Raw genomic sequence first — 25,028 nt, 5'->3', positions numbered from 1 at the left:
CAAGATATGATTTTAACCAGATAAAAGCCCTTTAATTAGGCTGAAATTTTTGCGTACGTTTTACAGCAACGTATTTCCATGTGTGTGCCAGAAAGTTGGGGAAACGTGGAAACCATCGACAGCTTGCTGTGTTCGCTGCTGGGACAGGGCAGATTATTTTAATGGAACCTGGACAAATTCTCTGCCTGCAGAAAACATTTGTTTGGTGGTCTCTTCCCTTTGCTTTGTCATCTTCCGCTGCACATCTGTTTCAGAACGGAATAAGTGAACCCATGCTTGAGAATCAGGTTGTTTATATGATGCAACATTTAAATGATTTTTGGTTTTCGTGTGTCTGGAAAAATAATTGTCATCTTGGTAGCACGGGTTACAATAACGAAGCCCTGCTATTACTGCGGGCGAGGTTGGGCCACGCTGGGAAGCGCTGCTCTCCCGAACAGAGGCAACAACACTCAGCAGAGCTGGTGTGGGGACGAGGCTTTTCCTACAGCTGCTGAAGGGAATTTGGGAGCCCAGCACAGTGCAAACGACGGAGATCATTAGGTGGAAAAGGGGAACCCTGTAAAGAGCCACATGGCGGTGGCACCGGGTGTGAATCCCCCCCTGCAGCCCCCCAGCCCCGGCTGTGTGAGGATTTCCAGCAATGCCCATCCCGGCCGTGCACCACCTCGGCTGACCCATCTGTAAATCTGTAAAAACATTTTCCCGTCAAGTTTTTAGAGCTGTTTTCGTGGAGATTGCTGCAAGCTCAGGTGCTAGCTCTGGCACTGAGACAATGTTGTTAGGCGTGTGAGCTGCAGACCTGTGGCAGTCTGGGGGCAATTCAGAGAACTCTGCCCAGGAAACCACAGTTTGGGATCTGCGCCTGTGGCGTTGCCTCCCAGCTCTCAGCCTGAGAGCCCTGCGGTGTGGCGCTGCTTGAAACCAAATGGAGAACACAAAAGAAATGTTAGAGCAGAGAAAACCTCCCGAGGCCTGGTGGTGAGCACACAATACAATCTAGGTTGATGTTCTTTTCTTTCCAAATTTCTTTGCCGTCTTTGTTTCCACGTTGAGAGCGGGTGGTGGCATGCAAGCAGAGTTTTGGTGTCCACTTTTCACAAAAAATGCTTGCACAGCCAGGATGAAGCCAGAGCATCATTTGAGAGGGGTGATTTTTAATTTGCGCCTCCTAACACAACACTTTTCTATAGCCAGGTTTTCTGCTGCTGGGTCCATGGTCCTACAACATTCGGAGCCGAGGACACCCTTCAGCCCTTCAGCCCATCCTCCTCTTCCTCCTGTGCCCATGGGACCCATGTGCATGTGGCCCAAGGTTTGGGTGGGCTTGGAAGAGGCAAAATTTTGGCTTTGCTGTGAGAGGTCTTGCTGGCTTGGGTAAGAGAAGAGCTGTGCAAATTAATGCAATGTATAATAAAAGTGAAAACTGGCAGAATAGGGTGTTTCACACTCACCGTAAAACCGAAACCTGATTTTTTTTTTTTTTTTTTTGTGAAAAAATTCACTGATATATTTTTTTTCCATTCAGAAATGAGTTATTTTCAAATAAAGAGATGAGGCTTTGTTTAGAAATGAGTAATAATTGTCCCACCTTTAAGCAGAGGGGATTTGCAATGGGAATATCTCAGTTTGCACAGCGACGTGTGTGCATGCTTCTATGCGAAAACTCTGTTTTCTGAGCTTGAAAAACAGAAAACCAAAGCTGGGCAGTGGTGTTTGCAGAAACACCCAAAAGGCAGTTGTGAAGATGCTTCACAGATGCACTTCTCAGCTGTTTACAAAGGCAGAGAAGAAATCCTTTTCTTTCTACATACTCTCATTTTTTTTTTCATATATATATATATATATATATATATTTTTTTTTTTTTTCTTGTAGCACTTCAAGCCCCTTATCAGAATGCAGAAATGATCCAATGCTACCAGAGCACCAATGCTCACCCTCGGCCACCCTGCTGCTGGTAACTGAGTGTGTTCGCATCAGGGCCCCGCCAGGAGGATTTGTTCTTGCTTGGCAAGGTGATTCCCGTGCCCTGGGCTGCAGTGCCCACACAACTGGATTTATAGGAGATTTTGGAGAAAGGAGAAAGTTTCTGCTGGCTTACGGAGGAGCTAGACAAGGCCCGTAGTCAGACAGTAATTATGCTTTGGTAGTCTTCCTATTTTTCAGAGTTACCCAGAGGATTTTTATCTTTCTGTCTTTGAAAGAATATTATCTTTCCTATATTCTAGCAAATCTCATCACAGTTTCTGCAAGTTGTCCTTTCCACATTTCCCTTCCTTCCATCACGGCTGCAGCTTTATTTGGCAGAAGAGAACACAGTGGTTTTGCTCTCTGCTCTGCTGTAATTATGGCAATCGCTCCAGTTTTGCCCAGTGTTACACTGCAGCAAGCTGGGAGCTAGCACAAGTCTAACAAACAGCAAGTCACAACATGTGGATGGATTTTTTAAGAATCTGGGTATTGTAGTTTTCTTTCAAGCTGGGCTCCTCGGGTTTTAGATGGGGTTTTGGATGAGAGAACTATGGTAAGGAGATGACCTGCCAAATGTAAGCAAGCCATTATTTTATCCATTGTTATTTGAGCAGAGATGATGACGATTATTAAATGCCAATAAAAAGTCTCTCCTCTACTACTAACTTACTGACAAACTTGCATTTTCTCTAAAGCGTGATTTAGGTGATTAATGTAAAATGAAAGATGAATCCAGTGTCTTACATCGTGTCACACACGTAGCTGAAATAGGGAAGTACACGGTCTCATTCTCACACACCTCTGACTTCATTAAAGTGGCCCAGGAGCCACTTCACAAGCATAACACAAGCATTCATACAACAAATAAACCAATTACTACACAATTCCCAGACAGTATCCTATTCAGTATCCACTGGACAACACAATTATCAGCACTGGTGCATGCAGACTTTATGGATTATTTCTAACCACCCATTTTTACCGAATTCCTGAATTTCATGTAATTTAACGGACTGCAAGAGCATTGCTGAAGTGTTATGTTGAAAGTGCTGTAAAAAATAGCTTAAAATGTAAATGTGCATTGCATGGGCAGGGCCCTGAGCCTGGGGACCAGGGGGTGACATGGCCCACAGGAGGCCATCAGCTTTGTTCAGGAGAGGCTGCTGAATCCTACAGCACACGTTATGCTCAGTGGTGGACATCAGAGCCACAGGGGAGCAGTCACAAGTAAATGAAGATAAATGGAGTTTATTGATGTCTCATGTAGGCCACACGGAGATAACCCAGCTCAGGCTCACACTGAGCAGGTGAATTTTCTCACTCGTTCATTTATCACTAAATCACCGCCTCCTGCTGCTCCTCACCTTAGCATGGGTTAAATTAAAGCTTTACATCAGGAGATACTAACTATTTATCCCCAAAAGACTATTTCAGCTCACAGTGGCCTTGCGCTGGAGAGGATTCTCTCCTGGGTGGTTGAATTTCTGTGGGCACTGTCACCATCTAGTGGCATTTTGCTACTGGTTTGCAGGGGCAGCATTGTTCTGCCCCGTAGCTTGCCCCCATGATCATTCCTTTCTCCCAGTTATCAGCCCTGGTTTTTACTAATTTGCAAGTTAAGAGCCTGCAGGTGTGGGCGCAGCTTTATCTGGCTGATTTTTTCCCCCCATGCCCCTCTTAGGGAGTAGCTCTGCCTGCTTGAGGGAGGAAAACGTACATGGTAAGAGTTCTGTGGCTGTTTCTGGAGGATTCTGCTGAAAGTCTTTGGTTTCAGCTCTTTGGGTGCAGAGGAAAAACTTGTGGGAGAGTTTTGTGCTTGCAAGCACTCAGGCAATTGCAAAGTGGAAATGCAGAGAGTTCTGTCTGACCAACAGGATCTCTGGCAATAACCCTGTGCGGATGGGTGTGTGTGTTAATTGTGCAGCCGTGATTATGTTACTTAGTGGTTTGCTTCAGCTCATGAAGGAAATGTATGGTGAAGGCACCCCCTGCTCAGCTCCCTGTGCCATCCCCTCTGGCATGAAGCACTTGCATCTCATGATCAAAGCCCAGCTCTTATTTTCCTGTCTAATGCTCAAAAATTGAAGGGGAGTGAATCCTGTGCATTTATCCTGGGTTTCTACCCCCTTGCTGTGTCCTCAGCAGCCCTGGGTGGGTTTTGGTGTTGTGCTTGTGGTCCATCCTGTGCAGAACTCGGGATGATGCTGCCTGTGTGCAGCAGTGCCCCGATTTTACAGGGGCTGTTTACATGCAGGAAAGCAAGTGATGGAGCTGTAAACGAAAACAGTAATTTCCCCTTGCCAGGGCTGGGAAGGGACAATGGGCAGGACAGGGTTTGTGGCACCCTGCCTGGTATTGTGGGTTTCTCAGAAATGATTTTCAGCACTGCAGATCCCACTCGCTTTACATAATAATGCAACTTCTAGGCGTTTCTTCCCCATGTGCAGCTTTGGTTTGAGTTTGCTTTGGTTGTGAGTCACTGGTGGCCCACAGCGTGTGGAATATGATGGCCAGCTCTTCTGCAAAGGCTGCTCCTCGCCTCACCAGCCCAGCCCTCTGTGCCCCACGGACACCGTGCAAAGTGCCAGGCCACCCAGCTGCTCATAGGGTTGTGCTTAAGGGAGGAAGGAGTCATAAAAGTAGTGAGAGGGAAAAGGTAAAATCGGACTTTCCACCACAGTCCCTGTTAGCTCACGGGGCAGCCTCAGCTCCTGCAGTGGTGCCTGCGGCTGCCCCTGCTCTGTGCTGGTCCTGGCTGTGTGTTTTGGGTGCATAGCTCGGTATAAAAAAAAATAAAATGGAGAAGCACATGGGCTTCACTCTTTAACTTCTCCAGTTGCCAAAGTCTCTCTGTGCAGCTGAAGGTTTCAAGAGGGGCCGTGGGCAGGTCTCCTCCCTGGGGACAGCACCGTCCTTGCGAGACATGCAGCCCCCAGCAATGCGCCTGATTCTGTCTCATCCACTGCGCTGAGTGCTTCGTGTGGCTTCTCAGTTTCCTATTTTTAATTTTAAAGATACCTCCCCTGTGTGTCTGCCTCTCCAGTCCGCAAGTGCCCCGTGAGCAGGGGAGAGAAAGCAAACGGGATGGTTCTGAGAAAACTGGAGGTAGCCACATCTGAAAAAACAAGAGCATAACCCTCACAAAGGACAGAAAATGGAAAATGACTGCTTTTAGACCAATTAAGCTAACTGTTTTTTTCTTTAAATTATTAATCCTGGCTGGAGCTTGGGGCTAATGAATCACGGTGAAATGGCAAGCTGATAGAAGGAGCTGCTGGGTGTCTCAAGGAAGCTGTAATAATTCGATACAACTTGCTGAAAGAATTACGAGTTGTGGTCCAAATTTGAGTTAAGCTATGAGATCTCAGCTGAAATAAATTTTATGTTGTATCATATACAGCTTGCATGATAGGTACCTAGGGCAGGGAACTGAAACTTGACCATTAAAAAAAAAAGTTGATTATAGTAGCATATATATATTTATAGAAAGGAGCCATACATTTCTGGCTTTAGCTTATTTTTAGTGGGGAGATGAGGGGAAGGTGAAGAAGTTAATAAAATGGTTGCTGATGAAGGTAAATCATTCTGTAAAGATTTTTCATATGGGGAATTTTACTGATGTCTCTCTGGAGCCAGGATTTTTGCCTTAAGAATGGCCCCAATCACAAAATGGCAGTTCTTTTCCCCAGCATAGGCATACAGTTCCTTTCCAGCTGGAGTGGGATGAGTGAATATAAGGGGCAATTTTTGGCCTCAAGTAACTTCACATCACATTGCCAAAAGGAATCCCAGTTCCATGTTCCTAGTGGTGAAGCTGTCAGCTCCACAGGGGTCACCTCCCTTGCCCCGAGGCCAGGCACCAGTGCTGGGATGCATGGGAGCAGGCAGGATGTGTCCAGCAACCCTGCTGACCTGGAAAACTGAGCGGTGTTTGCATTGCATTGCCATGGCATTGGGGACGAAGGTGCATCTTAACATAGATAGCACGTTTGTGTCTATTTACCATCAAAGGAAGGATTCAGCTTTCATTTTTTGCATATTGATACTCTTCAAAAAAGGAAAGCAACCACATTCAGCAAATCCACTTTCAGAGCATTGCCAATTAAAAGACTTTAAAAAGCTCATTCCTGATTAAGAGGCAGAAACAGGAGGTCAGCTTATCTACAGGTGAGGCCCTAAGAGCCATCAGGGCCTGGAAGGAGAAATGATGCTCAGAAAGCAGCATTTGCTTACTATTTGCTGTAGTAGCTCTGCTCCTGCAAGGTCCAGGCCTACCTATAGATTGCCTTAAATTAGGTACCAGCTCCTCACCAGCTAGATGCAGACACCTGCCCCTCGCCCACCGAGAGGCTGGTGCCAACCACCTGGGAGGAAAAGTTCCCTTACTCTTAGCCAGCGGAGGACACTTGAAGCCAAAACGTAATTAACGTGTTGGTGTTTGACCAGGATGCTGTGGTCAACTCCTGTGAGAGGTCATGAGGTCTCCACCAACCACAGGAACTTGGTTTTGCATCTCATGGCACACAGCAAGCCTGCAGTTAATGCCTCTGCGTAACGCGTCAGGCTTTGATCTCGGTGTGGCAATCCTCTGCGCCCAGCATAATAAACCGTGTTTAGGGCATGGGGAAAAATCCACTTACCTTTTCTGCTGACCTTGTCCAAAAGATTAATTGGACACCTACTGTGATACTTCCAAGTTTCTGATCCTTCTCCCTGGCGTGGTTTGAGCTCATCAGCAGAGGATCAACATCTTTACTTGTCTCGTGGGGAGGGACGGTTGAAGTTAAGGGCGACGATGAAGTGGGTATAATATTTTACACAGGTGTTCTATAGAATCTGTTTTTACTTTCTTTGTGAAAGGAAGTTTGGGGCTTTGGCTCGGTTTCAGCTGACACATGATTACCGCAGCGCCGTGGTGCATCTCCCGGGAAGCTGGAGCTCAAAGTGTTCAGTTGGGACTTGCAGTAGGGGTAATGGACACAAACCCATTACCTGCAAGTTCGGACAGCACAGGTCAAACTCGTATTTGTCAGTTTTTGGGTTCCTCCTTTCTCATTCCCCTAATTGTGCTCATTTTCTGTTTAAAAATAATTGGCAGAACTTTTATGATGTGAAAACAAAAATAAGGCAACTACAGCTGAGGTCTGTGAAGACAAAATGTTTTAACGTGCTTTGGAGTTCAGGTGGCAAACCTTCCTGTGCTCAGGGACGTGTTGTGCTCTGACCTGCCTCCAGCTGCTGGTGGGGGCACGAGGTGCTGCTCTGCGACAGGCAGGAACCTGGCCCTTGGCCTTGGAGCAGGCCACATGAGTTTTCCCATGATAACAATGACCAGATTTCTCCAAAATGGGTGTAAATTTGGGAACTGCTGGCTCTGTAACCCTGTCCCTGTGACCTCCACAGAGCTGCCATGGGCTGTTTGTGGGACAAAATTCTAAGTGAAGAGGTACTTTGGGAAGTTTTATTAAGTCAGAGTAGTGGACAGGATTTAATCAGACCTGAGTTGGTGACTTGTCACAGGTGGTTATGAGAAGTCTTTTTTGGGCCCTTCCCAGTGTGCCCACACTCATACCATGTGTTCAGCTGTGCCTTTGCTTTGGTGCATGCTGAGGACTGTGTAGTGCCATATGAAAGGGAAAAAAGTCTCCATCAACCTCTAACCCCACAAAATGTGGAGACAGGAGTCTTGAGCCAACCAAATCCCTGCTCTTTAACAAAGGTGCAGACCAGGTTTTTTTGCCAAATGTTCCTTTCAAAATAAAGTGCATCTATCTGGTCTCTTTTAAGGAAGGTCCTCTTGAAGAGTTGGCAGCAATTTACTGGGAAATAGAAAAAAGAGGACAGGGAGGAAAGAAAGTGGGCTGCTTGCAGCAATCCTGGAAGGGATCGCCATGTGATCTGCTGCAAGACCAGGCATGGGTTGCTGGTGCTGGGGCATGTCTGTGCTGGACATCCTAAAGCCTGTCTGGAGCTGGACACCTGCCTCCTGCTGCACGTTCTTGCTGCAAGAAGCAGTGCCGTGGTCCTGCCTGCTCTGTGGTGTCACGGCCAGGCGATGCGTGGCACATTGTGTGCTCTCCTCCTTCTCCAGAAAAAAAAAAAAAGGCAAAAAAGCAAAAGCAGGATCCTAATTCAAGTCCTAGCACTCTTATGCAAGGTATTCCTTATCCCATGCTGCTGGAAATCAGTTCTAAGGATGACTTATTTTTGTGCACTTCTGAGCAATTTACGTGTGCGTTTGGGCTGTAAACCCAGGTTGTGTCCCACTGGGTGCATGTGTTGGACCACTTCTGCTCCCCCGTTAGGAGGATGTGTTTCTAGATTTCAGTGTCTGGAAAAGTTCAGAGTGATGAGCTGAAAACATGCATTTTGTTCCTATCCTGAGATATGGGATTACAATTTGCTATTCCTGGTAGTGGATTTGTATGCTTGGACTTGGCATTTCATGGGGCTTAATGGAGTGAGCTCCCCATAATGGAAATGCTCCCCTTGTGCCTCCTTCCTATAAGGATCCCAACGGATAAGGCTGAGTAATTTCTTGAGGGTCCTCTAAAAATTTATTTGGATTAGGCCAGCACAAAGAGCTGTGAAAATGTTGGAAAGAAAGAAGGTTAGAGATGGAAATAACAATTTAGGGGTGAGGGGAAATAGTCACCAGTTGATAGCCATGGGATGATCCAGGGGATGCATTGGACATGTTTTAGCAATTGGTGTTATTTTTGTCAGTGAAATTTGCTGCTTTGCCAAATTTGCTCTTAGCAATACCCTTTCCTTCTGACAGTTTAAGGGGGATTTAAGTGAAGCACAGCCCTTGCCCTGGCTCTATATGGCAGTGAATTTCACTCCAAGTGAGCAAAGGGAATTGGTAGAGAGCCCTAAGGCTAGAGATCTATATCACATGAAGTGAAGCATCCAAAGGCTTTGACCACTCCTAATGTACAGTTCAAGGCCCCAGAGAGTCCCTCTGAGATGCAAGTGTTAGAGAGAATTGTAGAATTTAATGACCAAAGTTTCTGCTGTTTTATAACCTGCATGTTTAAAAGGATTATTGGGTTCTAGTATAGAATTCTATAGGATGCGTTGGGGGAGAATATAAATAAGACTCCATGTTTTTGCAGCACTTTGTACAAAACCGTATAACATTTTTATAGCTCTGTTTCCATCCCTATTTCATGAGGATTTCTCATAAGCAGTGTTCTGGCAGTGAGGAGCTGAACGGCTGATGCCTGGGTTTAGGGAGTTATTGCTCTGCTGTCTGCACCCTGTTGGAGCTGCCTGTGAATTCGCTCTCTCCTCTCAGATCTCAAATGCTGGCAGCCCTGCAATGGCTGCTGCTGCATGGAGCAATGAGTTCTCACCCAAGAAGCTGGAGAAAAGCTCATAAAGTATTTTGTGAGGTCTTGATCCAGCTTCGGACTGCAGTAGCTTTGGCTATGGCTCGGCAATGCTCTTCTCTGCTCAGATATGTCAGCTGCCGGGTTTGATTTTATCATATGAGGAGACAAACTGTTTAGTGAATGAAACCAGATGTGCAAGCCTGTGCTGAGAGACCTAAAGCCCCTTTGCGAAGAAGTCAAGCCAGAAACCTTGGAAAAGACATATAAAAACATTCATGGAATGTATTCTTGGCAATTTAAGGTAAATATGCATTATGCAGATATTCTCTTTTAACTATGCTATCCCCTTTCCTTGCATTTCCTCAGAATCCATGTGCTGGAGGACTCCAGCGTGGTCTGTTCCTCATCTTCCTGCATAACCCAGTGTGGGATGCTGCTAGGAGTAGGGCTGGGGATGACTCCCTGGAGGTTTTATTGACAGAACAGAGAGAGCCGGGACCGCAGGGCGCTAGAGAAGTGCTTGTGAGAAGAGCAGACCTTCAGACACTTGCAGCGAAACAAATGAGGTAATTCTTGAGAAAACACAGGCTGATACAAAAGCTTGCACAAACAGCCAGTTTCAGCTTGGACAATCCCATTGACCCGAGTAGTTTCTCCAAGAGGACCCACATGGATTAGTCAGTGTAGACTAACTGTCATGCACCATGCACCCGACACGTGTTGCAACACGTTATTCCATGAAACGAGCTAGTTAAATCTTCCTGCGAGCTGCTAAAACACTTCTAAACTGAAAAAAATGCTCTGTTAAGAATTGGTTGAATCAGAAGGTACCTTGTAACTTCCACTGTATGGCCCAAACTTCTCTAAGCTGCTTTGATACTCATTTTAGTAACATCAACCAGACGAGAACACCACTGAAACCTGGGTGAAAGTGTTATTTCTTTTTTAATACCCAAAGTTAACCATTAGCTCTTTCCTGAGAGCCTTATTTTGACCTCTGTGCACCCAGTATCTGCTCTCAGAAACGCAGTGTGATGATGGCAGGCAGGCAGCAGTGACATCTGGGGCAGAGGTGGGGTGGTGAGCACAGCTGATGCCATTCTCATGACACACAGGGACCAGTGCAATAAACGGGAGAGCCAGAACTTTCCAGGTGAATCTGAAATGAAATTAAATCATTTGTGTTTGCTTTAATATAGGGATGTATGATATTATCTGTCTACAGCATTAGTCTGTGCTGCTGCCTTTGAAGCTAATAATTGGTATTAGGGTGGTGTGTTGGAGTTTCCATGTTAGGCATGATTTTGGAATGAATCTCAGTTATTCAGACAAATGGGCATTTTCGGAGTATTACCCACCACCACATGATGTTACATATTCCTCATCAGCGGCTGTGTTCAGGTTTGGGCATCACCGGGGTTTGGGGTTTTTCTTTAGCTAATTAAGAATTGTGAGAAGGGCAAAAAGTATTTGGGGTGTTGGAGAAGAAAGGTTAAACCAGCAGAATATGGCAAGCTTAGCTGAGCCGTGCTTAAGGTGGTCGCAGGCTGTGATGCTGGAGGGGTTCAGCACCAGGGATGCGACCATTCATTAGTACAGCACGTGGTGTTGCAGGTAAGGGTGGGGAGAAGCAAATGCAGATGAAATATCCAGCTATGCCTCCGGAAATGAGATCCCAGAGGCACAGATTAGTGTCTTGAAAACTACAATGCTACAAATCTCAGGGAGGTTTGGTGTAGGGAGCAATCCCACAGCGGTAGCAAGGCAGGCTGGAGGAGTCCAGGTGCTCCTTACAGGCTTTGGTTCTTTGGTTTTGGGTGTAACTGTTGACTCCATTGCAATGGGCTCATATTAGGTATGACTTGGATCTGGTTTGTGCAATGGCTTGAGTTTTTTGGATTACGAGTTCTTAGATGATGGCCGCAAAGGAATTTTAATTAGGAAAGTAAGAAAGGTTCTGCTGGGAGACAGGCAAACCACGATAATTATTGGCAGTGAGAAAGCTAGCAAAGAGCAAGTATCAGGGAATTTATAGAGGTCTTATTAAGAATTACCTAAATGGGATTTTTAAGGATGCACATAAGAGAATCTCTTAGAAGGAAAAGACCTAGAATGTCAGTAACATCCACTCCTGTGTTTTATCCAGTGTTCAGCTGTACTTACAAGCTCTCATGAGCACACAGATGAGGATCAAAGTGTGTGGCCGTGGTAGATGCAATCTCGATCACCGTGAATGTCCAGATCTCTGGAAGAACCCACCAGAGGATGCTGATCCTGCACCAAGCTCTGTCAAGGTGACTGACACAGAGGAGCCAGTCTGTCTCACTGACCAGCAGTCCCCAGGTTCCTTCACAGGTGGGGCAAGCCACAGTGCGAAATCAGTTCTGTACGAGTTTGTATTCCCTAATGCATCCCTCCTGAAACCAAATACTGCAATGCCAAAATAAAATGACCCCTTAACATTTTTATTAGGAAATAATGGGTAGTATTGCTCTCATCTCCAATGTCTCGAATGCTAAAAAACCTGGGAAGGAGATCTCCATGCCAACATAACGCTGTTCTTTGTGTTAAATTAACATGTCCAACTTCACATGAGGATGCTCTTGGAGTAGCAAAGTGCTTGCTTGGCTAAATCCAGGCTTCTAGCTTTGTCTGCTATAGCACAGAGCTGCACACATTTTCCTCTGCTAGCTCTGCATATGAGAAGAGCCCAAAAATGTTATTGCTTCTGATAAAGCCTTAATTTTTCTTCATAATTGATGGGATAGGCAGAGTTGTGGTGTACCCAGGTAAAGACCTGTGTGAATGCAGGACAATAGCTGGACAGGAAACAACACCCAGTGCTTGACCTGGAAGATGTGGCCGTGCTGAGGAATGCGCACACCTACGGGCTTCTCATGGGAATAGCTCTTCTGTCATAATAAGGGCACCGTCAGCTGTTGTGGCATCACTTGCTTCTGTTTTATGGAAGTGTCTCAATAGAAATATCTAAAAAGGCCATATCAGTCTTCCAAATGTCCTCACCTGGCCCAGGAAGACTGTAAGAGCAGTGGAAATTTGCTCTTCTCAGGCACCTGCGGAAGATCCAACCTGACTTTCTTTGACTCTATGACCTTCTTCTACTCCCTGCCAAGGCACCTCTCTGCGTATCAGCAAATGGGGCTGCTACCAAGGGTACAAGAGGTCTGTGTCTGTAGGAACATAAGCAGCATTTGCAGCAGAAGTCTTTGTGGGAGAGCACTGCAGCTCTGGCACTGCCTCATGCTGACTGCTTGGGGCCATGCTGCCAAGGCGTTTAAGTGTCAGTCACTTTTGAAAGGCCGGTCTTTAACCTCTTGATCTTCTATTCCTAATGAAACGGGAGGGGTGGCAGGAACTCGCACTTTCTCAAGTGGATTTTGGTAATTAGTCTAAATGCTTCTGTAACACAAGGACGTTAAAGGCCTTGCACACCATTAATGCAAACTGCTTACTTGTAACGGAGTAAACACCATTGGACCGACCACACTGCTAACACCAGCAGACTCCTGATTTTGGGGATTGTGAAAGGTTGCTCAGTGTCCACTGCATGTGGGAAGGAGGTTTTGAAACAGTAAAGCTGTGCTTTACTGGTGTCTGGCTGTTGAGGAAAGCAGCTGTAGTGGATCACCACAAGAGATGGCACCCAATGCAGCACAGCAAGGTGACAGGAGGATGCTCAGGGGGATCAGGTTCCCACCCTGGCTGCTCGGAGCTGCCAAACCTCCTTCCAGCCTGGCTGTCACACGAGGGACCAGAATTGGGGTGATGGGGCAGCCCAGGAAGTGGTGGTGAGGTTGATGCTCAATACCCTGCTTGGGCATGAGCTGTGGAGCCCCAGCTGTGTCCAGGGAGGAGATGTAAAGAAAAGAGGCTCGTCTCCCATAGATGAGCCCTGCCAAGATCAAAATGAAGCAACTTTAGGTACAGCAGCAGCTGCTCTTCGTCCCATTTCTCTTCCTGTCTGACACTGTCACGTACTGGGGAGCTGAACCGCTTGGTGCTTCCAAGTGGCCCCTGGTAACTGATACCTCTAAAACCAAGGTAGAAGGTTTACCAGAAGTCACACTGCGAGCCGGTAGCTCTTGACATTCGTTACAGAGCACATGACGCACCAGAAAAGGGCAGCGGGACCTACATCTTTTGATGCAGAAAGCAGCTGTTGTGTGACTCGGTCCTCGCTGGGAAATGCGGGCTGAGCACCGCAGCCAGCCTGTGGTGGTGCTGGCCCTGGCACCAGCCCAGGGGGTTGAAAAAGGTTTTTGTTTTATTTTTTTTTAAAAGCTCTTCTTCCTATTAGCACATGTAATGAGTCAGGTGAAGCAGCTGCAGCCTGGTACGCAGCCGTGCTTCTGTGAAGGCTATGGTTGTGTTCAGCTCTGCTTAAATATTCTTAGATTGAATGGAAACTGCTTGCTAGCTCCTAAAACCCTTCAAAGAGCACATCCTATTTATGTTTCAGTGAAGGTCTCCAACCTGACTGTTGTGGTATGAGAGGGCTTCAGCAGTTCTTCAAGAGCCAGCTTAAAGGGAGGAGACTTGCTGCATAAATAAGGTGTGTGGCAGGTGTTAGAGGCTGAGAACAGGATTGATCTGTGAGGCTCCATATTGTTACAGACCGCGTGACTGCTAAGCACAGAGAAACAGATAACTCCCTGAAGTAGTTAATTTGAATATACAGAAGCAAAAGGAAGAGTAGGAGGAAGATGTAGGTCAAGTGCCAGGCGAATGTTCAAAGAACCACAAGGTTGGTCTCTGCCAGTGTCAGAAGTAGCTGCTTGCACCTCAGCTGTTCATGTGGAATTATTTTGTTCTAAGTAGAGGAATTTTGCTTTTTCTTTTATTTTTTAAATTTTATTTAAAACAGCTTGCTGGGGCCTCCTAAATAGGGACCATACACCTGACATTGGCCATGCTGCCATTAGTGTTGTCCTCCTGAGCCCTCTCAGTCACAGCCCAGCCCAATATGTTATTTCTCCTCTTAAGAGCATAAATAGCTGAGGCCAGCAAAATTCTGGAGCAATTGTTTTCTATTCATTTTTAGTACAGTGAAGGAGCAGGATTTTATGATTCGTTCCTTGATTTCTAAGGTATTAAAGGATGCGTAAGTCCGTATGAAAAAGGGAAATTTGGATGGACAATTTTTGGCTGGACAAAATCTGCTACTAAATCAGCTTTCTGAGAGGTTGAAAAAGGAACCCTTAAAAGTTGTGGGACAGTCACACTGACTCAGAAAAATTCATCCCCACTGTACTGGATAGGGTACTAGCAAGCAGTATGTCAGCTCTGCTGTTTTACTTGTTCTGGCCAAAATAAAGCTCCATTGTCACTAACTTTTCTTTGTCACGGAACAGGGCTGTGGATCTGGTTTAATTGCATTTAGGTCATGCTTCTGCCACCCATCTCCTGGAGTCTGGGCTGGCAGGCTTAGCCTAAGGAAAGCTTCACCAGTGCAATCATTTTACTTGACGCTGGAGAGACCTGATGTTTGTAAGGGAAGTCTGCACAAATGCTAGGAAATCCACTGAATAGTCATCATTAATATGAATTATTTTTGCTTAGTCTGACTTTAAAAAAGAAAAAAAAAAAAAAAGGGCACAAACCCCCCCCCAAAACCTTCTTCCTATAAAGCTAAAAGCTTTTATCTTCTTTAACATGACGCTTTTCCTGAAAATGCTTGCAAGTGAGTCTTGCACAAGAAGCCTGCCATAAGATACGTTACTACAATAGCTGCTCCCACTGCGTGTTCCTTGCCCACATAAAGAGCGGATGATGATTCTTTCGAGAAGGGGAAAACCTTGCCTCGTTTCTCTTGTGACCTACTTGGCTCAGAGGCAGCGTGCAGAGCAGGGCTCTGCACCTTTGCCGTGACACTCCACTGGTCGCAAGGCTTGCGGAGCTTTTGGGGCATTTTCGGGCAGTTCTTGCCAGCCTTGCAACTTCTAGCTTAGTCTGCCGTGTGCTGGCTGAGCGTAGGCAGAGGTGTGAAGAGTCAGGGCTGGAGGGGAGGTTGGCAGAGATGCAGCTCAAGGCTTTGAGCTGGATGGAAAGGGCGGTGGGATGGGACGAGCAGGGCCGCCTCCCAGCCACTGAGCTCCTCCAGAACCGCTTGTGTAAGCCAAAGGAGCTAAAAGAAAGAGAAAGGAAGACCTAAACTAGGTCAAAGTTGCCTTTAAAGAAGAACCGAATGTTAACGCCTTGTGTGTGATCTGTGCTGGGAAAGTTCACAGCCCGTTTCCACTTGGGGGCTCGAGCAGCAACGTACGTGCACTGCACGTGGTCACAGCGGGGCTGCTGCTGCAGATATCTGCAAGAGCTTGTGCACAGGTATCTTCCAAGAGGGCTGCTGTTGGTGCTCATCTCCATAACTAATCTCAGAAGGTGCCTTTTGCACAGTAATAGTAGGAAAAAATAAAGTTTATTCAGTCTTTCTTCTCCCTGGTTCCCATGTGCGCTGCAGACTCAAACGAGGAAGAGTCTGCAGCTGGGAAATACCATCCATGGCTTTGAAAGCAGCAAATGTGAGTTTTACTCTTTGGGGAATTTCTAACTTGTCATCTCTGGATTATGTGGTTAAGCCCTGAGCAGGTACAGGGATACCCATCAAATGTGGGCAGCTGGCAGTGCACGTCTTTTTGCCCCTAAAATGGGGATGAATTAATTTCTTTACTTGTGTTTCCATCCACTGAGAGCTTGCTGAAGGAGAGCTATAAGAGCTGGCCTCCCCTAGGGATGCAGGGCAGCTAGGAGCAAAGTGATATTTATCCCCCCATGAGAAAGCTGCCAACTGTCCAGTTATATGGCACTGGCCATAATTTTTGAGGGCTGTTCTCATTTTTATGGCTCATCTTACCACATTTCTGCACTTCAGAGTTCAAGGGCCAAATTTACTTAAGTCTTGAAACTGATTTAAAAGGGGACAAGGCCAAATAAAGTCTGGTGACATGAAAATATTGGGAGAGGACTGCAAAGCTGCAGGGAGCACCAACCTCTGAACTGAGCGGGGAAGAAGGGAACAGGGATCAGCAGCCCTGGAGCTAAACCTCCAGGGAAACGTGGCCTGTAGTTGGAAGAGGTGCAAGCAATACTTCATGTTACCATCAGTGGGTGTCTGTGGAAGCCATACGAGGCTGTAATGTAATTCTTGACGTATTTAAAAACTTGCTGTTAGCTCGGAGTGATGTTGAACGTAACCTGTAGTACAGCTTTTCAAGGGCTACCAGCCACCATTGGAAACAAGCAACATGATTTTGTCAGAAAGCATAAAATGGGAGAGGAACTATTTCTCAGCTTGTGAGTGGCCTGTCAAAACCTTGCCAGACTTGCAGATTCGTGGGGGCTCCAAGCTCTCCACCAGGAGATGAGATTTCTGCAGGCGAGAAACCTGAGGCGAGCGAGGCTTCTGGGGTCCAAGCCAAGTGAGTCCCCTGTTGCTGCCCCAGCCTGGTGATGATCACAGCTGGAGTAATCTCTGATGGGAAGACGATGGGACTGATCCAAGCCCAGCAAAGGAACCCAGGCCTGGACCAAAAGGATGGAGACAACCGGCGTTTTCAGAGGGGGAGAGACACCGCTGCAGTAGGGATGGAGGGACTATCAAAATATGAATGCAAATGGGGCACTTATGGCTTTCAGGTTGGCAGCTGGTGAATACCTTAATGTCTTGCCAGAAACAATGCTCTTAATGTTAAAAGAAAAGCTGCAGGCCATGAAAAGCGAGCATGAAGAATTTCAGGGCTTTCAGGGATAAACTTAAAGAAACACGAGAGTAGGTGTATAGGGAAATGAACGATAACATCTTTAGTAGTTTCAGGGAAAAGGGCAATCATTTGGGGTTGAAAGTGAATCAAACTATTCGTCTTGTTACTGAAGGAGCAAGGGATCAAACAGCTTAGGAAAAATCTGGAGGTGTCTTCCAGGTCCTGGGGAAGGTCCCAGCAAACTGCAGCATTTGAAACAGTCAAGAGAAAAGTTGGGTCACATCCCTGACAACACACCCCTCAGAGGTGTTTCACTAGGAAATACAGCAGAAATGGATGGTTTGGAGCAATTGGTGGCTTTGGGGACAAATTAGACTAACTGCCCTCAGCTGCCTGAGGAAGAGGATGGAGGAGCAGTCTGGGTCTGGATGTGTCCTTCCTGGGGACACGTGGTCCTCCCACTTCTTTCTCCTCCTTGTGTGTCAGAGAAACCATATGTGAGAAGGCAGCTTTCCTCCTATGGAGGCAACAATTGAGTGCTGCCTTCCATGAACATTTTTGGGAAGGAAAATACGGATTATTTCTCCCCATGTCTTGTGTTTGGGTGGATATTTCTTGGAATAAGTGGTCAGCTACAACAACTCTGTGTGAGATGTGACTGGATGCAGGCAGTGATTGTCACAGCTCAAATGAACTTTGGGGGTTAGAGGAGTCCTAAGCTGGAACCCTGTCCATGTACCTGGTGGCTGTTGCTCTCCTTCCTGACCTTCTTGGCTCATGTCTTTTTTATTTTATTTATTTTTTTCCTGGCTGCTCTGGAGCATGCTGCTTGCCTACTGATTTGTAATAAAATCTCAAGGAAGCTTCTCCACCAGGGCACCATGACATCTCCCTGCACCCAGCTCCATGGCCTGGCTGGGAAACGCTGCTTGGGTCCTTCTGCATCCCGGTTACAAAAGCAGCAATGAGTACACTGGCACCAGACATTTCCATCTTTTTCTAGAGTATTTCTGGTCCTTCTCAGAGAACTCAACCACAGGAAACCTTATCATCACTAGATGGCGTGTGTGGGCTGCTCTTGTCCTAGCACTGGGCAAACCAGGCAGTGAGGTTTCTTCCCTCTATATTTTTTTAATGTACTTCTGTGGCTCCTTCTGACAGCAGGGTATGTACAACACATCCCAATCTGCCCCATAGCCCCACAAAATACTGTGCTGCTCTCCAGCAGCTCTGCCACCTCCCTCCTCCTGCTCTCTGTGCCCCAGGGGTGGCCCAGGCTTGATGTTCCCCTTCTACCCTTCCCGGGCACTAAACATAAGCCCATGAAATGCCGTATACTGAATAAACAAAATCCCATATGTGATCTTTTTAGGAGTGGTCTTGTAGCATGTTTGATGAAGTCTGTCTTGGTATAATAGCTGCCTGCAAAAATATGGGCAGAGGCTGAAGAGGCAGCGTGGCAGTGGTCCACCGGGCAGGGTGGCAGCTCCTTGGGGACTTCTGACACACCATGGGGTGATGTGAGGCTGTGTTTTAGCTGGAACCAAGTGTAAAGAAAAAGCCCTGGCACTAGTGCTAGCGTCTGTGGTTTAATGTGTGCCTTGTCACGGGTTTGCTGTTTATCAGGTGCCTCCTTCAGGCCTGGTGTGCCAGGTGCTGCGCTCACTGCTGAATTTCCCTCTCTAAAGCTTTCCATCAAAGTTTAAGATCAAAGATCAAAAAGAGACTTCTGGACAGGCAGAAGGAAAATACTTTGATCAAAAGACAGTAGATGTTGGTAGTGCTAATTATTATCAATCAAATAGAGACTAATGCTTGGGTGCATGTGTGTGTGGAGCCTGAAGTCAGTGGTTCTTGCTGACTTCTGCCTTAGCCTTTCAGTATTCCTGCAGAATCTACGTTGTGATCTGCCACGTGTTTGTCAGTACTCAGAATTTGCTCTCTTGGGGCTTCTGTTGCCCTTTCTGCCACAACTCAGAGCAGGCTCAGGCCTTTCTGGAGCTTCCCAACTATTTCATTATAAGCTCTCAGAGGCAAAACCCACAAAGACCATCCCAGCTCTTACCGGGGGGGCCGTGTGTGGAACCTACAGAATAATGGAACTGCATTTCCACACCACAACCGGTGTTTCCCAGAGCCGACAGGAAAATTGCCCTTTCCTTCTCTAAGGTGGAGTAGATCAAAGAGCAAAATTTCTTCCAGAAGAAACCCACATCCTTTTGGTGAGCTATTATTATTATTACTGTCCTTCTTGCTGGACTTAATCCAGGCTGGATGCAGAAAGGAAAGCAAATCTCACAGAGGTGCACGTCTCTATTTTTGTGTAAACACTGAACTAGAAATTTTTAAGAGTTCTTGGTTTGAGTCACCCACTGATCATCCCTGTAAGACTCAGTGGGGTGATGAAAGTGACCAGCAGGTCCCAGCAATGCTCATCACTAGCTGTAGAAAATATCCTTTAGGAATAAATCACTTTTCTATTAAAAATGTTGGTCATACATCACTTCCCAGTCAGCTGTAGCGTTAGTTGGCCAGTCTGTGTCTGGGGTTTTTGTGAGCAGGGAGACCCAGGTGTGGTGGAACTGGTCTGGGAGCTGTGTGGGAGTTGATCCAAAGGAGTTTAAAGACCTGTAGGCTGAACTGTGTCCTGTGTTATGGGCTATCGAGGCTGTGGCTCTGTTTAAGGCTGAGGATGCACACACAGATAACCCATCCATGTGCAGATTTGCTCATCTGTATTTTGTTCAGCTCTAACTGCAGAAGAAATGCTGCAGCTGATGAGCAGATGTTCTTTTTTTTTTTTTTTTAAAGGAAAAAAGGTTCATTATTTTCTCTGTATATACAGGATTATCCAGTCAGGCAAGCCTAGTGATGACTTGATTAAATAATCACTTTAATAGAGCTGAACCACTTGCATTTTTTTGGCAAATATCAATCGGATGTGAGTGTTTTGGTGTCAAGGCCCTGTTTGCTTCCAGCAGTGTTCTGCTGCTTCAATTCCATCTCTGAAGATGACAAAGCCAAGCATCTTTGTTGCTCCAGCAGTTCTTGTCTGCCAAGGTGAAATATCCTTGAAACACAGCTCTGAAACCTGCTGCCGTGCTGTGGATGGCATTCAGGGCTGATGTGCAGCTTGCTGCTGCTGCAAGGAGCTCCGTGGCTCTGGGATTCCTTTCCTGCAGGCGCATTTCCCATAGCCTGGTCCTGCAAATAAATTCAGTAGCCAGTGGTCAGCTTCTGCCATCCCCACCGTTTGCGCCTTATTTGAAGAACAGCTTATTTATTGATTTGTTTGTTTGTTTCATTTTTCATTCATCAGTCTGGTCCCGCACAAGGTAAACAAAGTGTTGGAGTGTATTGCTATTAATCACATCAGTCTGCAGTGCCGTAACCACAATGTGGAAGTCTTATCTGACAATTTAATACCAATGCTTCCTTTTAAAGTAGCTCTTTGAATGTAAATAGACTACAAATAATGTTTTGGTTGGCGTGTATTTATCACTTATTTATCTTACATACCATATCTTTGCTGCTTCTCCCGTGTTGCTTTCAAGACAAGACAGTTATGCAGATTTAGAAAATGCCGTGGCTTGTGAAAATGTTGTTTTGGGTTTTTCCTTTTTCTGGGATACTTGGTGTGTATTTAACAGACAAGTGACTGGCTCTGGGTCTGTGCAGGGGCATGAGGTGTGACGAGTCCCTCCCTGCATGCCTTCACTGCCTTCTCATGGGTTACTGGCCTGGGCCGTGCCTCACAACCTCGGCCACGTGCTGATTCCAGTCCTTGTCCCCTCTGCTTTCTTAGAACCAAGATATTCACCAAGTGGGCAGACTAGGGAGGCAGAAGCTGCCTTTGTGTACTTATGTCTTCTCTTTGTTTTGGTCTTTTGTGCTCTGAAGACCTCTCAGTACCTGCGGTCCCAGCTCCTTGCCGTGATGGCACACCAGATACCTCGGGGTCTCTCATCACATCCCTGTGGTCACTGACATTGTCCTCACCCTGCCCTTGAAGGGACAACTTCTCCAGCCAGTCTTGCCCTGGATATAAGATTTCCAGCCCTCCCAAAATGATTCAAGTTGCAAAAACCGTGACATCTGTTTCCCCATGGTGGGGAGGCCCCCGGCTGCCTCTACACCGTGAGGCTGCAGGAGCCCGTGCCCCTGCCAGCCCTCTGTTTGAAGCAGCCTGCTGGCCCAGGAGCAGTGTGAGAGGTGTCGCAGCCTTCCCCACTTTTGTTGGGAGCGAAAAGGAAGATGCACAGTGGTGTAGAGGAGCTTGGCTTTGATCATTGCTGGTTCCAGGAAATAAAAACATAACCCAAAGGGAGTGAGCGAGGGGCGTAATGATGTCAGGACATCTCTTTGTTATTCTCCGAGATCAAAAGAAGCTGAACTAGTTTAGCTTTTATTGCATTCCCCTTTTCTGTTCTCCTTTTTTTTTTTTTTCCCCAAAAAAAAACAATGCAACCCTCCCTGGTCTTGTCCCAGCCATGCTCCCCACTCCTGCTATCCCCAGGCTGCTGCAGACTGTGTGGCACCGCTCTGGCATGGCACAGACCTTGGGGGCTGTCTGTGGTCAGCCTGCTGGGTGCTGCTTTGGTAGAAAGGCTGAAATAAGCGAGGCATCCTCGCTTATTTTATCATTTCATCAGAATGTTCTCGACTGATTTTGAAATAACTCTTTGCAAGTTAACAATTTGAAAACCTTTTATTATTTGTTTTATTATTATTATTATTATTATTAGGGGCCAAAGCAAACTCTAGTGAGCAAATGCATCTTGGATCTATGGGTAATGAGTTTTCCAGCTGTTCAGACATGTTAGGTGATACGAATGAAGATGTACTTGAATTAGACCTAGCAGTTAATGTAAAATTCACAAGCTGCAAAGGAATAGGAGGGCGTTTTTTGTTCTCCAAACTTTAATTTAGGCAGATAAATTCTTATGAGAGGCAGAGGGGAAGTGACAATTTTGCATAGGTAAGCTATATAGCAGTGATTAATGAAAATAGTATTTCTGACCCCATTTTATGTCAGAATTTAATCAGAAATGTACTTTGAAATACAGCAGGGCTGATCCTGCCATACCTCATACCTCACCACCACCAACTGCTGCCCAGCACAGATGTGGGGCTGTGCCCCACCAGGCAGAGCTGAGGACAGGGCGCCGTGGGGAATCCAGCCCCAGGGCTGCAACCCCATGGGTTTGTACCTGCAGTGAAACTCTACTGACTTTGATTTACTCCCTGCTCGTACATTATGAAATTGTATCCAAACCGGGATCACAGCTATACCCATTGGAGATAGAGGACACAGCTTACAAATAATCCTTTGGTTGACAGATTTGTGTAACAAAGAGCAGGTTGGTTCCAGGTTTTCCACCAAACTTCTGTTAAACATCCTCTCTGAGTGCCCAAGACACAAAGTGCCTGATGGCAAGGAGCATTTAGATGGAACTGGTACATGAATTCCTTATGGCTTTATTATTTGTGGAATACATCTTTATGTATTCCATTTTATTCTATTTTCAACTGGCAAAACAAATTCAGATGTAGCACAACCCAAACTATGAGCAGCCAAAATGAAGGAGAGAATTGATGTTTAGAACTTCTTGGTGATTTCTTATACTGTTGAAAGAATCTCTTTCATTTAAAGTGAAGATATAAGCACAGATATTCTTCCTTGACAACATCTAGTGTAATTCCTCAGTTTTTCTGTCACTCACTGAGATAATTACAGCATGTCTGAAAAAGAGCCCAGCTCCATACTAGGATATTTGCTGCCATCTTTTGGTAGATGCATGTTACAGAAAGTAGTGATTTATATATATATTTTTTTTCTCTGCACAGGCGCCGAACATCCTGTCCTCTCTCTTTGCCCTTCCCCTGCTCTCCTGCTGCATCATGCTCAGCCTCGTACTGCAGAGACAGACGGTGAATGTTAAACTCAACCGATGATATCACCAAGCAGACCCTGAAAAATGGAACAGGCAAAAGCAAGTAAATGGCATCCATGTAGGATGGATGCCAAAATAACGAGGGGTAAGGGCTCAGCTGCTGCCTCATTGCTGCTGCAGGTGCCAGGCAAACATTTCCCTGTGCCTGGGACAGAGGGGACACCCTCCAAGCTGTCTGGTTCCCCACTTCTGGCAGCACCAGCAGTGGGAATGGGCAGGACAGGTCTCTGCCTGGTTCTGCTTGTGACCATGCTGTGAGTCCTTTGAGACATAAAAATCTCCTGAGCTAGGGAAAGGACGTAGGGAACAGGCTGTAATCTGTGTGCATGCAGGAAATAAAAGAGGTTTTATGCCAGGAAGTAATAAAACAATATATTGGAGAAAATGGGGTGGCAGCAAGGATGATGCTAGGGGAGAAAGCACGGCGGGCAGGCAGTGTGCTGTAAGCCAGGCTCAGTGTTGCATGATTCACCTCTGGCACAAGCAGGTGGCCAAGAGCCAAGGCTGTGCTTGCTCCAGCGTGGGACAGGTTGAGGAGCTGCTGCTCGGGGTGAAGACACAGCCATGGCTGACCAAGTGGGATGGGGACATCCTGCTTCCAACCACGCGTTGCCCTGGCTCTTTCCATGCTCCTCTGCCTCTGGGGTGATCAGCTTCAGCTCAGCACCCTGGCAGAACCCCCAAGCCATGTTTGCTGGGCTGGCTTTTGGTGGGACAGTGAGTGACATCAGCCCTGGGCACACTCCAACAAGCCCCAGGGCACAGGGACAGCGCATGCTGCTGCCAGCAGCACGGCGAGGCTGTCTGCAGCCTGACTTCGCCTTGTGTCAACACCAGTGCTTGCTTTGGGAGCTGAACCTACAGAATGGCTGTGGCTAGAAGTAACTCTCCAAATGTTTAAAAGGACCCTTTTTTTTTTTTTTTTTTTTTTCCACGGGTTTCTCTCATGGCAGCAGACTGTGCATTTTATTTGCAGCACGGAGTTGGTATCAGGCACAATTTCTTCAGCTTTTGCTACCACAGCTGGCTCTCCAAGGTCTGCGTGTGGCTACACACATGCCTTTCTCCTCCACCACCTCATCATGAAAGCTAAGACATGCCTGAGACCTCATTGAATCCCACACCCCACTTCACTTGCGTGGTTCTGTTCAACAGAAAGTCCCTTTTATTTTCAGTTTGAGCCCAGACTTTGCTCACAGCACTGGAGACAGCCTGACAAAGCAATGATCGCAGACCTTTGGTGTTTCTGTTTTAACGCAGGATCTCAGCTTTTCCAGTTGTGGTTTGCAGCATTCCTTTGTGCTCTTTTTCTTTCATTATCCCCTCCAACTGCAGGCAAGAAAAGTGCTTGTTGCCAGGCATGAAGTGTTCTCACGTCCTGCTCTTCTACAGCCAGCTTAAAGTCTGTGAAGTTTCGCAATGCCTGTGCTTGAGCGTGGACTCGGAAACTTTCCATCATTTGGAAAGAGCATTTGCTGGGACCGATAGGAAATGGGCACCCACCTGAAAAAAAAAGAGGGGAAGCAAACTTTGGAAACTGAACTCCCAGACCCAAGCAAGAAGTCTGGGTGCCAAGATCCTGGATGAGCTTGCAATGCAGCTCCCGGGCTGGATCTGGACACTGCAGCAGGGCGAGACCGGGACATGCCCCAGCCTTCCCGGCCCTTGATTTCTGTGGGATAGAGCTGGGCGTTGTTCACAAGTGCTGTGCATGCCCTGGGCACGCAGGGTGACTTTGACCTCCAGGTGTGCAGCCACCCGCGGCGGGTACAGCACGGAGGCCGTGCCTCTCTGGGGAGATGCTGCTGGGAAAGCAAGGGCATGAGCCAGGAGAAAGGACAGGCAGGGAAAATGCCTCTTGCTGTCCATCCCTGCTGTGTAAAGGAGGAAAAGTAGGCAAGAAATCATGGTAAAAACCATAAGTAAAGCTTCCCAGGGGTGGGATGTGAACTCCTAGCGATTTCTTCTGGCAAAAATCTCCCTCAGGCACTGGGCCTGGAAGGGCGAATGTCAGGACCACGGGTAGTGTCCTGGGTGGGATGAGTCT

The 25,028-nt window shown here is 46.7% G+C and overlaps 2 long non-coding RNA genes across 3 annotated transcripts in view; one reads left to right on the top strand and one right to left on the bottom strand.

Annotated features, from left to right (window-relative positions):
* LOC311444496 overlaps positions 1–6,774 on the bottom strand; it is a 10,322-nt gene extending 3,548 nt beyond the window's left edge. The window contains exon 1 of the long non-coding RNA XR_014697907.1: positions 6,613–6,774. This is a non-coding gene — a long non-coding RNA (uncharacterized lncRNA). The remainder of the gene's footprint in view (positions 1–6,612) is intronic.
* On the top strand, positions 3,588–24,931 carry LOC311444493. 2 transcript variants are annotated; one of them, XR_014697904.1, is made up of 4 exons: positions 3,656–3,692; positions 9,435–9,610; positions 11,456–11,664; positions 22,875–24,931. It is a non-coding gene; the product is annotated as an uncharacterized lncRNA (long non-coding RNA). The 2 variants fall into 2 exon arrangements; XR_014697903.1 differs by lacking the exons at positions 9,435–9,610; positions 11,456–11,664 and having other exon boundaries at positions 3,588–3,692.
* Positions 24,932–25,028: the final 97 nt, after the last annotated feature.

This window comes from Aythya ferina (assembly GCF_964211825.1).
Source record: "Aythya ferina genome assembly, chromosome: 14".
In the NCBI taxonomy this organism is placed as follows: domain Eukaryota; kingdom Metazoa; phylum Chordata; class Aves; order Anseriformes; family Anatidae; genus Aythya; species Aythya ferina.
The sequence above is the reverse complement of the archived record's forward strand: the minus strand, read 5'-3'. Positions and strand labels throughout refer to the sequence as shown.